We start from the raw sequence: 13,952 nt of genomic DNA on the forward strand, positions 1-13,952 counted from the left end.
TTGGAGTTGTCAGTAAGGAAATGCTGACTGGAGGAGCTGATCTCTATCTGATAAATTCTATTGCTAAGTAAGAAAGCGGGAAGTGGGCAGTCCAACCAAAGATAGAGAGCAAGAAAGAGCACAGCACCACCAAGGATCAAGGGACAGTGGGCTCAGGGAAAAGATAAGGCTAACAACATTAAGAGGAGTTGGATCATGAACGTTTGCTCTGTTAAGGAGTTTGGATTTTATTCATAGAATCTTAAGTTGGGGAGTGCTATGATTAGATCAGGAAGTTAAAGAGATCACTCTCAGCAGCTATGTATTCATTAACTTGGAACAAGAAAGTAATAAGTAGACAACAAGGGAATCTGCAGCAGTCATCTAGGTCAGAAGAAGCCTGAACTAAGGGAAAGGAGAAATGGTGGAAAGCAGGCAAATCTGAAAAATGCTACAGATGTAAAACAGATAAGAACAGATCACCTACCAGATGAACAACATCCAAGTTTCCAGTTTGGGTCACTGTCTTGTGCCATTCATCAAGACAGAGATTACAAAAATAACATACTGGAAGATGAGTCAGTTCTGAGCCTGTTATAGGTATCTGGGAGATGGCCTAATAGAGACCAGTGGGCTGCTGGCTTTCATCCAGATAGGTTCTGAGGACAAATTTTCTCCTAATTAGCACAGAAGCTGAAACCATGGACATGTGCTTCCAGGAAGAATGTGTAGAATCAACACAAGAGGGCCAGAGATGGAATCGTTGGTAACTTAAACAAGGAGTGGTCAAAGAAGAGGGGCCTAGGGAACTGAGGAGTGAGTGGCCACAAAGACAGAAAGAGGAAAACCAGGAGAATGTGTCACATAACTCGGGGAAAGACAGTTCAGGGAGTAAAGGCTGTACAGTTGATCACATTTACTCAGTTTTTCTTTCTCTTCCCTCTCCCATCCTTTTCAAACTCTCCCTTGTTAAAATCAGAAAGGTAAAAAGTTACTCTGTGATAATTGAGATAATGCTACACTGTGTCCCAAATCAACTGCTAGGGAGGGAGGACAAAGAATCAAGATCATTATATTTTCTAACATTTATTAAAGATTTACTATGTGCTAAGAACTGTGCTGAGCATTTACCACACATTATCTAATGCTTAAAACAAATACAAAGATTACTATTGTTGAACCCATTTACTAGGTGACAAAACTGAGTCTCAGAAAAGTTAAGTGTTTTGCCCAAGTTCACAAAAAGCATGGCAGGCATGGAATATGAACCCTAGTCTGTCCAACTCCCAAAATTAAAATAACATGGGGCCTGACAAGCAATATATAAAAGAAACACAAAATCCAATTTGACCAAGGAAAAAAAATTGATTGAAGGGTTATTTTTGAAGAAAAGGCCAGGCATGGTGGTTCATGCCTACAATCCCAGCACTTTGGGAGGCTAAGGTGGGAGGACTGTTTGAGGCCAGAAATTTGAGATTATCCTGGGCTTGTAGTGAAACCTCATCTCTACAAAAAATCAAAAAATTAGCTGGGCATGATGGCATGCATCTGTAGCCCTAGCTACTTGCTCAGGAGGCTGAGGTGGGAGGATTGCTTGAGCCCAGGAGGTCAAAGTTGCAGTCAACAGTGTTCACACCACTTCACTGCAGCATGGGCAACTGACCAAGACCCTATCTCAAAAAAAAGTACAGGGGGGTTGCAAAGCAAACTCTGAACGTGGATTCCCCCCTTTGATGCCACATTCCGGACTCTTAACATAAGGAAGGGTACAGCATCTCTTGAGTGGAATTATCCTGGAAATACACAGCCCATAGTTCCCTTTCCCAGTCTCGAACCTCTGACCAATAACTTTATCATGATTCTGTATTTTCAATATTATAACCTTGGCTTTCTGAGATGATAACACTGTTCTCCTTAATTAGGTAAGTGGCATCACAATCCCAGAAAGAAAAGACATGAGTAATAAAATGAGGTATGGTATATCAAACTCATAGTACTACTAGTACTTCTGTGTAAAGTTTAGGATATGTGTTTTTTAAATGTTGGTAATTCAGATTTAGCTAATGAAAAGCACTGTAAGTCTTAACAGAAACCTGCTTTACTACATTTACAAGTTTAATTTCTTAGCATCACAGATTGCCCAAGAGCTTAAGAAGATTCTGTTTAAGGTAGTAACTCTGACCTGTAAAGGATTGACTGTGCTTGACAGACTGACTGTATAAATGTATTTTAAACATCTAAGGAAATTTAATTTGCTAAGTAGGGGGTCTGGAGGAATTAAATCTGTTAAACTTCATTTACTTAATTAATGAGCAGGTGAAAATTACTGCTCTTATTTCTATATAAAATTCCCAGACTTACAAGTACAGTAGCAAACTAAAAGAAAACTAGGTTTTAAATTTACCACTTTAAAAAATATTAAAGTCCAAGTAATTTAAAAATAGTCCTTTACACAAAAGCACTTTCCCCACATCAAAAAACTTACACATATAACTGAGCTGCTCTATTCACAACCACTACTTGCTCTACAAAAGCCTTCTTCAAAGTAGAACCTTTGAAAACTTACCAAGTAAAACTGGGTAAGTACGGATGGTTTAAGTAATTTCTCCAACTAACATTGGAGAAACTAAATTGAGCTCCACTGAAGACCCCATCCAAAGGTAAGAACATATCATCTCAATCTGCTGTAACATTCACCTCTTTTGATAAACATAAAACTCTCCTATCTTCCCTTATTGCTACTTGAAATACAAAACGTAAGTAACTTATATTTGATGGACATGTAGTATTTCAGGATGGTTTTACAAGTATTGGTCATAGTACTTGTGGATGCCTGTGGAAAGAAGAAGCTGGAAGGCAGGGGAAGAGAGAACTACCTTTTACTATATGTACTTTTAGAACTATTAACACGTATAGATATTATTCAAACACATACATAATTTTAAATTAAGCAAAATTTTAAGAGGCAAACACTAACAAACAAATCAGAGCCATTTTTTGAAAATGCCTTTTTTTTTTTTTTTTTTTTGATACGGTCTCACTCTGTTGCCCAGACTGGAGTGCAGCGGTGTGCTCACTGCAGCCTTGACCTGTTAGGCTTAAGCAATCCTTCCATCTCAGCCTCCCAAGTAGGTAGGACTACAGGTGCATGCCATTACACCTGGCTAACTTTTATTTTTTTGTAGAGACAGAGTCTCACTATGTTGCCCAGGCTAGTCTCGAACTCCTGGGCTCAAGTGATCCTCCTGTGTTGGCTTCCCAAAGTGCTAGGATTACAGGCGTGAGCCACCACGACTAGCCTGAAAATGCTTTTTCAAACTGACGTCTTCCCCACCATGTCAGTTATATTGAGAATCACTGCCTTAGAGGTTCAAAACTGCTGCTGATGGAACTGCTGCTAATGGCACTATTACTCACTGGGCATGAAATACAGGAAGAAAAGGGGTTTTGTCTTCCACCAGCTGGTAGCAAGAACTTAGGCCAGGTATAGTCTCCCTGGGTTTCTTCCATTTCTCATTTGTGCTTGAGGGCTTTGAAGGACCATTCTACCTACCATCCCAAACTGGGAAAAGAGAAATGCTGGCTGGAAATCACTGTGAAATCTGTCCCTGTTACAAAGTGGGCAGACCCAAGAGGTAAGGGGCATGGAAGGCAGCGGTTTCACAGACATCGTGGGCAGAGGCACTGAGTCAGGGACATTCACATCACTGAGGACATGGGGACCAGGAGAGCAGAAATATCCCCATAAAAGCTTGAGCCATTAAAAAAATTTAAAAAATAAAAATTTAAAAAAAAAAAGCTTGGGCCCCAGTTCAAGAAGGACAGTGAAAGTCCTCGAACTATTCCACACTGCTCTGGTAAGAGTGCTGCTAATATATAAATGGAACACATTCTCTTTATTAATGGTAGTATCAATGCATTTACAATATTGTACTAAGCAATTGTCAACCAATGTTTGAAAACTAATTGCTGGTTAAGCTATTTGTCAGTCAATATTTGAGAACTACTTGCATAATTCATAGCAGCTAGGTTTCAACTTCCCACACACAAAAGCTCAGTTCATTAACTAGCAATCATCTCCTCCAAAAAGCCAGAAATCTAGAACCCTGATACCTCTACTGTATTTAAATCATACTTGTCCATGTATCTTCATCACTATCACCACTCCTCCCACCCTCATCACTGACTACATTTACTCTGATAAACACCAAAAAAGTCTCTGTACCCTGCCCAGTCCGTTCTCCACAGTAGTGACAAACAAACCTTTTGACTGCATGTCCACCAATAGATAACAGTATACATCCCCAACATACGTTCACTTATAAACAGAACACAGGTACTAATATCTATTAATACTACAAAACATTTCAAATGAAATAAAAGAATAATCACAATAATGGCATTCCTATCAATTAAAATAGTAGTATAAAATCCATCTTAAAAATATTTTACTGTGATTCCTATGGTTAAATATTTCTCACTGTGTTTGAAAAATCTCATTTTAATATTTTATGATAGAGCAATTTAAAAGTCTAATTCCACGTCAATCTTTAGTTTTAATGGCTATCATAACCAAAAAGAAATATGAATTCGAAAGGAAGAAACACTATGGCTATGTTTACTAAATTATGATAATCATTTTTCCACCCCCATTACACAAACATTTCCTTTTAAATATAGGTATCAAATATCAATCTTCTGTGATATACTCTTGAAAATTAATCAGAAGATATTTCATTTTTCTATTTCTAACAAATTTGAAATCCACTAAAACTCTTCCCTTACAGTGCTTTCTCTTTTGATTTTTACTACAGAATTTCTCAAACATATACAACAGTAGGGAAAATACTATATTAAACCCTTATATACCTATTACTTAGCTTCAATAATTATCAACATATGGCAATTCTTGTCTCATCTGTAATCCTCCAAACATGCTGAATTATTCTAAAGCAAATTCCAGTTATCAATGTCATTTCATCCAAAATACTTCAGTACTTATCTGCAAAAGAAAGGAGTCCATCTTTTTTTTCTTAAGACAGTCTCACTTTGTCACCAGGCTGGAGTGCAGTGGCACGATTTCGGCTCACTAAAACCTCTGCCTCCTGGGTTCAAGCAATCCTGCCTCAGCCTCCCGAGTATCTGGGACTACAGGCACGTGCCACAACACCCAGCTAGGAGTCTTTCTTTTTAACGTAACCATACTATTATAATACCTTTATAAAATTAAAATTGTTTAAATATCATCTAAAATACAAGTCATTTTCAAATTACTCCTCATGGGCTCATAAATAACTTTTTACAGTTGGTCTGCATGAAACAGGGTCTAAACAACATCTACACTTACACTCAATTGACATGTTTCAATTTTTTTTAATCTATTTTTATTTTTTCCAAGATGGAGTCTTGCTCTGTCACCAACGCTGGAGTGCAGTGGTGCAATCTTGGCTCACTGCAACCCTCCACCTCCTGGGTTCAAGCAATTTTCCTGCCTCAGCCTCCTGAGTAGCTGGGGTTATAGGTGCGCACCAGGCCCAGCTAATTTTTGTATTTTAGTAGAAATGGGGTTTTCCCATGTTGGCCAGGCTGGTCTTGAACTCCTAACCTCATGATCTGCCCACCTCGGCCTCCCATAGTGCTGGGATTACAGGTATGAGGCACCCACCCAGCCTCAAGTCTTTTGACTTAATCTGTAGCAGTTCCTCTTTTTTTTTTTTCTTGCCATTTATTTGAAGTAAATGAGTTCATTTGTCCCATAATATTTTTCACAGGACCCCCAAAGTTCTAGAGTTAACACATTAACTGTTTGACCTATAGACCCAAGAGGATGCCAGTGACAATTCCTAAATTAAATGTTTTATCTTATCTTTTAGATAAAAACAATAAAAGTTCTCAGCTGGTAATGGTGGCTCACATCTGTAATCCCAGCATTTTGGGAGGCTGAGGCGGGTAGATCACAAGGTCAGAAGTTCAAGACCAGCCTGACCAAGACAGTGAAACCCCATCTCTACTAAAAATACAAAATGAGCCAGGCGCAGTGGCAGACACCTGTAATCCCAACTACTTGGGAGGCTGAGGCAGAAAAATTGCTTGAACCCGGGTGGCAGAGGTTGCAGTGAACCAAGATCGCACCACTGAACTCTGGCCTGGGCAATAGATTGAGACTCCATATCCAAAAATAAATAAATAATAAAAGTTCTAAATTTTCTTCCAGTACCCCTGGATCGTCTTATCTACCTCACTTTGAAAACTACTGCTTTAGACGGCAGCCACAGCGAACTTTTAACAACTGCAAATCAGATCAGTTCACTCTCCTGCTTAAAAATCCTTCAAAGATTTAGCTGTCTTCAGGATAAAATCCAAAATACTTGCATAATATATAGGACCCTTAAAACTGGCCCCTGCCTTTCTCTAGTCTAGTGGTTCTCAACCCTGGCTACACATTAGAATCACCCGGGGAGTTGAACTATATATACCAGGCGTCCCCAAACTACGGCCTGTGGGCCACATGCGGCCCCCTGAGGCCATTTATCCTGCCCCCCGCCGCACTTCAGGAAGGGGCACCTCCTTCATCGGTGGTCAGTGAGGGGAGCACAGTATGTGGCAGCCCTCCAATGGTCTGAGGGACAGTAAACTGGCCCCCTGTGTAAAATGTTTGGGGACGCCTGATATATACAGTTATCAATGGGGATACATTCTGAGGATGAGTTGTGATGTGATTTTGCAATTGTGCAAACATTATAAAGTGTACTTACACAAAATGAGATGGCACAGCTTGCTATATATCTGGCCCATATTGTATAGCCTGCTGCTCCTAGGCTACAAACTTACACAGCATGTTAACCGAATACTGTAGGTAAGTAACCGTAACACAATAAGTATTTATGTATTTAAATATATCTAAAAATAGAAAAGGTATAGTAAAAATATAGATTATAATCTTATGGGACCACTGTTGTATATGCAGTCCCTCTGTGATGGAAATATTATTATACTATGCATGACTGTATACATATTCTCGGCCCCACGTGAGACCAATTAAATTAAAATGCCTGCGGGTGAGGCATTTGCAACCCTGATTTGTTAAGTTCCCCAGGTGAAACTAAAGTGCAACCTAGGCAGAAAAATATTACTGTCACTGCAAGCCACCTGCCCCTTCCTGCTCACCATGGTCAGCCAGTTTTAGGTGCTCACCAAGTTCTCAATTAGGCCTTGCTATGCCAAGTGTGATCCACCCACCAGCAGCATCTGCCTCACCCAGGGGCTGGTTAGTAATACAGAATCCCAAGTCCCACCCCAGACCTACTGATTCAGGACTTGGCATTTTAACAACATTTCCAGATGGTTCATGAACACATTCAAGTTAGAGAAGCGCTGCCCTGAGCTACCAAATCCCTTCTCAGCTCAGGGTCTTTACAAATGTTGTTTAACTGCAAATGTTGTTTAGCTGCTGAACTCTGGCACTCCCAAGACAACTTATTCTTCCCCTTTCATCACGTCTGTTATTACCACAAGGTGATTAATGTCTGTCTACTGCACCAACCCAAAAGCATCATGAGGACAGACGTCATATCCATGTTACTCTGGGGTGTCCCCAGCTTCTGGCACAATGCCTGGTATTTTCAACTGAACAGCATCTAGTCTTTCATACTGATAGGATCCTATTCTAAACTTCCACAATATTTCAATCCCAACAACCAAATCTTTCTTCAATCACAAGTTGGCTTTAGTTACATAAATCTTGGAGATAATCTATATCACAGCACTGTACTTATTTCAAAAAAATCTAAGTTAGCTACTGGTCTGTTTTTCCAAAGCAATGTAAATTGAACCTAATTCAAGGTATCATTACATTTCTTTGTAATAGCACTAGGTGAGCTGTCAGGAAATGGCCCCACAAATTGCTAATAGTGTTGGAAACTAGCTCAACCTTTCCAGATTGCAATTGGGCACTGAAACTATCCTTTGACTCAGAGAGTCCACAGTGGGAGTAAGAGTCCAAGGAAATAATCCAAAAGAAAGAAGCATTTGAACAAGAGGTGCTCAGGTTTATATAAATAGTAAAAAGGCAGAAAAAAAATAAAAGAATAAAAAGGATTGCACCAACTACAGCTGTTGGCCGAGCATGGTGGCTTATACCTGTAATCCCTGCACTTTGGAAGGCCAAGGTGGGCAGATCACTTGAGTCCAGGAGTTCAAGACCAGCCTAGGCAACATGAGAAGAATGTCTCTAAAAAAAATACAAAAATTAGCTGGTTGTGGAGGCACATACCTGTGCAGTCTCAGCTATTCGGGTGGCTGAAGTGGGAGGATCACTTGAGCCCAGGAGGTCAAGGCTGTAGAGAGCTGTGATCATGCCACTGAACTCCAAACTGGGTGGCAGAGCAAGACCCTGTCTCAAAAACAAAACAAAATAACCCCCCCCCCCAAAAAAAAAAAAACTACAGCTGTTGATGCATGGAACACTATATTGTGATTTTAAAAAGAACAAATACTTAAATGAGTAAATGTAAAATTTGTATGCTATTCAAGAATTCAAAAATCATATTCTATATGTATTATTACTATAAAATTATGTCTATACACTGACACAAATGGATGTGAGTTTAGAGTAAAATAAATATAGTCTTACATTTAATACATTCTCTTTTCCACAGAGAATACATTAAAATAAATTTTAATGCTGGGCTATTTTTGGGCTTGCTGTTCAGTTTTATTAAGTTATTGTTATATTATTGCTATTTTTGTTGTACTCAGACTCCCACTAAAAGACCATTTATTCACCGGATGTGTTGGCTCACTCCTGTTAATCCCAGCACTTTGCAGGGCTGAGGAGGGCAGATCACCTGAGGTCAAGAGTTCGACACCAGCCTGAACAATATGGAGAAACCCTGTCTCTACTAAAAATACAAAATTAGCCAGGTGTGGTGGTACATGCCTGTAATCCCAGCTACTCGGGACACTGAGGCAGGAGAATTGCTTGAACCCAGGAGGCGGAGGTTGCGGTGAGCCAAGACTGCACCATTGCACTCCAGCCTGGGCAGTAAGAGCGAAACTCCACCTCAAAACACACACACACATATACACATACTTCTTCAGCTTTGGCATTTGGAAACATTAGTTATTGCACTGGAAGTAAAATGACAAGATTCTATATCTGACCAGCTTCCCTCTCATAACTCAAACTTCACCTGCATCTCATTTTTGCCATGTGAAAATGGAGAAAAATAATGCAATAATGTTTACAAACTGACACTGAGCACTTCCAATGAAAGGTGCCAGCAAATACAAACAACAAAGGTGAAAAAACACAAAACAAAAATACCCACCACCACCTGCACCAATCAGCTTGCACAAGTTACTTTCATCCTTCTGAGCCTCAACACATCCCTCTGTAAATTCAAAGAAACAGGCTAGAATCACATGGGATAAGGGGAGGATTCGTGAAGGAAAAGTAGCCATACAATAGCTGAAAAAGCATCCTCGTTGATCCTCCTGAATCCTCTGATCAATTCAGCCATACATTTCTTTTGGGGGGGCAGGATAAACTGGAGGATAAACTGTCACCCCAAAAAGGGGTAGCAGTTTGGCTACATGTCTGCAAATAAAAAATGCAGACATATCCCTTGACCTAGTAATTCCACTTCTAAAAGTATATTGTTCAGATAACTTTATAAATGAGCACATAACACAGTATGTACAAGGACATTCATTGTATTGCTGTAATAGAAGAACCTGGAAACAAATATTTAACACAAAAATATTACAGTACAGCCATACAATAATTAAAAGAATGTCAACAGAAAGAACAAATAACTCTCTATAATATTAATAGAATGATTTCCTAAATACGTAAAGTTAAAAAAAAACAGTAAGGTATGAGTGGTACGTCCCATGGTGGGAGGAGTATGAATAAACAGGCACATATTTATAAAGGAACAGTGTCTATGGAAGGCCACATAAACTGGAAACTTCAGCTATCTCTGGGGAGGAGGTTAGGGAGACAGGAGACTTGGGGCCAGGGTAGGAGGGAGACATTTTTCTCTATATACCTTATTGTATTGCTAGAATTTTTGAATTTTTCTCTCATCTGCATTAATTATTTTTTCAAAAAATTGAGCAGGACTCTCTCTACACCTTCCTCTGGGTCTAAGAGGCTGTGATTCTACCTTTGTCAGACCTGACCAGTGCCTCCTAACTTGCACCAGCATCTGCATCTGGCCCCATACTGCCCCCAAATGACCTTTCCGAAACTCATTCAGCCCAAGTCCCTGACGGCCTTTAAATCCTCTAGTAGCTCTCCATTGTCCAACACCAATACAGCACATACAGCCGTTAGAGCTGATCCTGATGATCTCCTCTCTCACCCCTCCTCCCTTTATCTAATCCAGCTATAATTAACCTGTTCCCTCCTCCCCAAGGACAGTGGATTCCATCCACTGCCAAGTCTGCCTGTGCTGCTCCTCTTGCCTATGTGTGCAATCCACCAAACACAAACTCCTATGCATCCTTCATGATCCAAAGGCCCCCCTTCCAGGAAAGCTTTTCCAAATCACCCAGGCAGGGGATGCTCCCTGCACAGCCTGGCAGAGGCTCTGGAAATACACTGCCAAGATTCAAATCTTGAGTATTTCCTCATTTGCCTACTGTTTGGCTTCAGTTTCCAACCCCATAGAGTAGGAATAAGCCCTTTTATGACTGTTGAAAAGACTGGGGAATTCATGGAAAACATTTATAACACAGCTTGCCACAAGGCAAATACAAAATTGCTATTATATTACAATCTTACAGCACCTGTGATGTATTTATATCCACCTGTCCAACATTAGACTCTGAGCTCCTTAAAGGTAAGGACTGACTTCTTCACTTTTATTTTGTATGCCAAACAATTCACCTGGCAAAGAGAAGGCACATGAATGTATTTAAGTCAGAGGGTTGGCTTTTCTGGTTCTGTATTTCCCCCAGATGTTAACTGGCTAAACAGTACCCAGAGAACAGCCCCCATATTTACAAAACCCACCATGCCTTACTATGCATGTTATCAGCCAGGCCACTTACAGCAAGAAGAGGTGAAGAGACTGAAGGGCTTTTAAAGTCTTTCCGGGACAGTTTTTTCGAGGCCAGGGGAATATGAGACCTACCAGTTCCCACCTGCTAATTGCTTATAAGGGCTGGGTGTGATGGACATGGGGAAGTGGGAAATCAGAAATACTCAAAGTCCTGGGCATGTACTCCAAGCAGGCCTTCAAAACATGAAAAAAATCTCTTGAGAAGTGGATACCTGGAAAGAAAGAGAGCCGAGGCATAAGGGAGAAGAGAAGGGAATCTACAAGACAACTGGAAGGAAGAATTCTCCCAGCATGGGAGATAGAAAGGTGAGCAAGACACAGCTCCTGGCCGCAGGAAGCTTCTCAAATGAGAAGAGCTTTAAAAGAAGTGGAGCTTGGCAGGTAAGGGTGGGGAAGAGGATCACATAAAACAAAAATATCCCAACAAATGAAGGGGAAGTCAAGCAGCTCCGAGTAAGAGCCAGCAAAGGGGATGAAGGCAAGGAGAACTGAAGGATCAGATTAGGGTGAACGTAAAGGAGTAAACTGAGGCAAGATTGTCAAGGGCTTTGTATGACCTGATAAGGGCATTTTGAGTTTCATTCACCCCACGGGAAAAAGAAAAACGAGGGAGTTTTTAAGTAAACAAGTGACAGCATCGGATCTGTGTTTTTGAAAGGAGTGGCCAGACAGGAAGATGTTCGCCCTTAGTCAGTCCTCCTCTCGCCCACCATCTTCTGTTCCTCCAGCTGCCAGCACAGCTAGCAGGTGACAAACAAAGCCATCTCCGGGGTGATGTGACTGGTTCAAGAGTCGGAATCCCTCTCCTGGGCAAAGGCTTCTGATGGCGTTCACCCTGCAGAGGGTGGATTTGCACATTCCTCTTTTCCTGTCTTACAAATACCATCAGTGATCTCAAAATAAAAACAAAACCCTCAAGACAGGACTCAGCTCTGCTTTTCAAAATTTATTTTTTAATCTTCAGGAGATATAATTAGGAACAAATTCTTTTAAAAAAAAAAATTCTTAATTTACCGAAAGTAAAAAGGGAGGGGACCTGCGTTCTCAATTGGCCTATTCTGAATTCTGGGCAGCTCTCAGCCCCTATTTCCCGTCTTAAATAGCCTCAACAGTTGGGAAAGGGCGGCAAGGAGAGGGGCTGGGAGATGCGCCGGGGGGTCGGGAGAGGTGGACTTGAAGGCAAAGAAAAGTTGGCTACTGCAAGAGCAAATTTTCTCATGCCAGGAGTTTTCCTCTTTCCTCCCATTTAATGGACCTGAGCAAATTCTGTTCTCGCCGTTCTAAGTTTTTTCTCTAAGAATGAACTCTGGCAGCGCCCTGGCCTGGTCCCAGGAGGACGCACGCAAAGTTCCCGGGCAGTCGCGAGGGGTCGGCGCCCAGGCCAGCACGTTTCCGGGGACCCCTCCCCACGAAGGACCCCACAAGGATGCACAACCCAACCGCAGGAGCCCGCAGGCTTCTACCCGGAAAAGAGGGCTTCGGGCTCCGGCCCGGGACCCCTCCCACAGCAGCCAGGAGCCACCTCCCCTTCCGGAGCCCACCCGGGCGCGGCGGCAGCGAACACTTACAGAGTCTGGCGTTGGGCGGGACCGCTGGGGACGAGGACAGCGGCTCCGCCTCGGCTCCGCGGTGGCGTTTCGGCCCGCCACTCGCCCTCAGGGCCGCCGCCCGGCCCGCGGCTCCGAGCCCCGCGGCGGCGGCGGCGGCCTCGCCTCCATGGCGAGGGGAAGCGGCTGAGGGGCGACTGGGTGGACAGCAGTGATGGCGGCAGCGGCCCGGGTCCGAGGGCGATCGCGCGCGCGCGCCTCTGTCAGCGCCGCACTCGCCGAAGCCTCGCTCCCGACCGGCCTCGGGTGTAAGGCGTGTGATCATTGGCTGTTCAGAGACAGGCGCTGGTTGGCCGACAGCGAACGGGCCGGCCCGCGGGAACCCCGCCCTTGCGCGCCGCCTGGAGCTCATTTGTAGGTCTGGGGCGCCGAACCTGGTCGCACCGTCTACGGTTAGCTCGGGAGGGGTTCGGCCTGGGGCCGCCCAGCCCTTCAGGAAGCCGGACCCCGGAAGGATCGACCGCGGGTGCCCCAGTGCCTTCCGCCACTCTACAGTCACGGGCCCCAGGACTTGGGCCTTCTTCCCAGTTTACAGATGAGGAAACTAAGGCCAAGCACAAACTACACCAATGATTAGCCACCAGGGCGGCCTGGAACTGAAGAGCCATCTTCCTAACCCTCTGCAAACGTGATAGTCTGGGTCTTTTTTTCCTCCCCTAATTGCTGCAGGTATTTAAAGGACAACGGATCTCACTGGGGAGGGAGAGGAACTTGCCAAGTCCCTAGAACGGGTCTGGCTCCATGGGTGTCGTCTTACATCAAGTCGGCCCACGCCGTCCCCACCCGAGCTCCACAGGGTAATCTGCCCCACTTCCCAGATGCGCAGGCTGGGGCCAGCCTCGCCACCGCGCTGAGTAGAAGCACAACACGTGGTGCTCTGCGGTGGGGGTGCCTTTTGCGATCGGCCTGGCCGGGGAGGGGAGGCTCAAAACGCAGAGAGCAGCCAGAGTGCGCCCTCTCCCGGTCGGGGTTGGGGCGCCGACCCCCTTCCCGGCGCTCCCGGGCACTGCGTCTGGCGCGTGGCACCCCCGAAGCAATCGTTCAGTGCATCCGGTGGCAGCAGGTTCCTATGTGGATCCCCGCGGGTTCTGCGGGACGTGAGCGTCTGCGGCCGAAAGCCGATTACGCAGTCGTGATAGGTGGCGAAAGCGACATTTCGCCGGGTTGTGATCCCCAGTAGGGTCCCCTGGACACTGCGGGACCCGCGCAGGGAGAGCCGCTTAGCATCTGCAGGCAAGAGACAGATTGCACAGCAGCACGTAAACCGAGCTTGCGGGTAGGGGACGCTTTGTCCCAG

The 13,952-nt window shown here is 43.7% G+C and overlaps 1 protein-coding gene across 7 annotated transcripts in view; it reads right to left on the reverse strand.

The window, feature by feature from the left end:
• Positions 1-12,703, reverse strand: part of PTPRA (protein tyrosine phosphatase receptor type A) — a 156,863-nt gene extending 144,160 nt beyond the window's left edge. For 4 of the 7 annotated variants that reach the window (XM_039479646.2, XM_039479644.2, XM_074406324.1 and 1 more), the window contains exon 1: positions 12,617-12,703. The gene's annotated coding sequence lies outside the window, so the exon portion shown is untranslated. The remainder of the gene's footprint in view (positions 1-12,616) is intronic. The other 3 variants (XM_074406325.1, XM_074406323.1, XM_039479647.2) reach the window with 2 other exon arrangements.
• Between the last annotated feature and the right edge of the window lie 1,249 nt (positions 12,704-13,952).

The sequence above is a fragment of the Saimiri boliviensis genome, chromosome 9, assembly GCF_048565385.1.
Source record: "Saimiri boliviensis isolate mSaiBol1 chromosome 9, mSaiBol1.pri, whole genome shotgun sequence".
Classification (NCBI taxonomy): domain Eukaryota; kingdom Metazoa; phylum Chordata; class Mammalia; order Primates; family Cebidae; genus Saimiri; species Saimiri boliviensis.